The sequence below is a fragment of the Octopus bimaculoides genome, chromosome 3, assembly GCF_001194135.2.
Source record: "Octopus bimaculoides isolate UCB-OBI-ISO-001 chromosome 3, ASM119413v2, whole genome shotgun sequence".
NCBI lineage: Eukaryota > Metazoa > Mollusca > Cephalopoda > Octopoda > Octopodidae > Octopus > Octopus bimaculoides.
Window position 1 is genome coordinate 113,907,543 of NC_068983.1, and position 2,562 is coordinate 113,910,104.

Genomic DNA, 2,562 nt, shown 5'->3' on the forward strand with positions numbered 1-2,562 from the left:
GTGGCTGGACGAAGCTGCTGAAGTGGTCGCTGGCTGCTGCTGCTGCTGTCGTGTGGTACGCGGAACAGTTCTCAAAGAGAAACTGGACCGAGACAAATTATTGGGTATGAGTTGATCTATATATAGCGTTAAGAGGGCTCCAAATGCCTTTAGAATTTTACTCTATCACGTGACCTTATTAGGGGCCGTGATTGGTCAGTTTGCGTTCTGGCGGGAACGGTTCGAAGAAGTTGCCGATTCGAATAATGATCAGTCACGTGATGGACAAGGAATGGGTTCTCTACTACGCTCGCATTTATTTATATTTAAATGAGAAGATTGTATGTAATGGCGATAGTAGTTTGTATCTAATTGCGGGAGGTAGTTTCACTACAAATCTGAGACCCCGTTCGGTCATGACTGACCATGGGATTGCGCCTAAGAAGTTATCCACCCAAGCACAAGTCTGGGCAAGGTTGTTTTTATGGAAGACCAGCAGTCGCCCATGCATACCAGCCTCCCCTCTCCACATCACCAGTGTTATCCAAGGGAAAGGCAAAGGCCAATACAGCTTGGCACCAATGATGTTGCAACTCATTTCTACAGCTGAGTGAACTGGAGCAACGTGAAATAAAGTGTCTTGCTCAAGAACACAATACACAGCCCGGTCCGGGATTCGAACTCACAGCCTCACAGTCATAAGCTCGATGCTTTAACCACTGAGCCATTCGCCTTCACAATATAAATAATAAATAGGCCATTTGAAATTTAATGGGTTTAATTTCTTAGAAATTTACCCGTCTGTGGATGACGTCAGCTAACAAATGTCATCGAAGATCCACAGCCAAGCACCAGTCTACAATAAAATTTTATGTAAATTTTGCTACTGTTTCTTACATTACATTGTGTATTTCTTGTGTTTGCATTCTTTGGTACTTTTCTATGAACAAATAACACTTTTGTAGTATAATACAGAATACTGTGTGTGACTTTTACCTGAGAATTTACCTTAAGAATGTAAACGTATAAAAAAAAAGCTATGTAGGCCTATAGGCTGACTTACGAGCAAATCGACTTACAACCAATCAGTCGGAACTAATTGTGGTCATAAGTCGACAACGGCCTGTATAAAAAAACATTGATAAGCAATATCACTACAACTTTATCTCTTCTTACTACTCCTAATTTCTTATTTAGTTTGTTTTCCTGTCACCATTATAAACATTAGCAACGAAACAAGTCGTATGATCCAACCCCTCCTAACATCTATTATGATTACCATACAATTTATCTCACCTAGCTTACTGACTTGGAATATTTTTGTTGCTAAGGAAGAATTAGTTCCCTCATTTTTGTGAACCTTCCTTGAATGCTTGATACTTGATCAGGAATTTCATTAGAGGAATTGTGTCACCAATTAAACAAAAGAGTAACTACAACTTTGAGAGATTATTTAACTTGTTGGTGTTTGATGTCATTTGCATTTAAGTAAATGCTAAGACATATCAAATATGTAGTAAGTATAAAATAGCAGCCAAACTGTCACCAAATGTTATATCTACCATCTTGAAAAAAAAAAAGGACAGGTTGTAAACGTAGGGTTGTGGAGTTAAGAAATAACACTTTTGTAGTATAATACAGAATACTGTGTGTGACTTTTACCTGAGAATTTACCTTAAGAATGTAAACGTATAAAAAAAAAGCTATGTAGGCCTATAGGCTGACTTACGAGCAAATCGACTTACAACCAATCAGTCGGAACTAATTGTGGTCATAAGTCGACAACGGCCTGTATAAAAAAACATTGATAAGCAATATCACTACAACTTTATCTCTTCTTACTACTCCTGTGGCTTCTCAACCCATGTGGCTTTGAATTCAGTTCCACTGCACAGCACTTAGGATAAATGACTTTTACTATAAACCTGTAGCAATCAAAGCTTTGTGAGTGGATTTCGAACAGGGAAGGTGAAAGAGGCCTCTCGTTTGTATGTGTGTGTGTGCGCTTGTATGTATGCATGCATGTGTGTGCTTACTTTTGTGCCTATACATATTTATACATGTGTGTGTATACATATACATACACACACATATATGTATGTATATATATAGTGTGGAGTGGAGTGAAAGCGTTTGAAGAGGCCAGGATGATGCAAGCAGGACTCAAGAGATATTTAAGGAAAAATGTAAAGATCGAGAAGGTGAATGATAAGGACCTTTTTGTGTGCACAGTCTGTGACAGACCATGTCTGTCTTTGGCTGGCCTCAAATCTCACCTGCGAACCCATGGAAAACAAACTTCAACCAGCTATTCTGATTATATGTCTGTGCACACGTTTGAATGTGGTGTGTGCCAGAGGGCTTGCAAATTCAATGGGTGTCTTAAAAGACATGTTAGGATCCACAATGAGCAGAACTTACCTGCAGGTATTGGTAGTGCAAATGAAAGGTGCAATCCATGCGGGTGTTTTTTCAAAACATTGTCTGGTTTAAAAAGCCACATCAGACGCCATGAAAGGGCTAAGGTGTAGGTGCAGGAGGTGGTCAAACTCTGTGTAAGGAGTAGACAACCACCATATATAT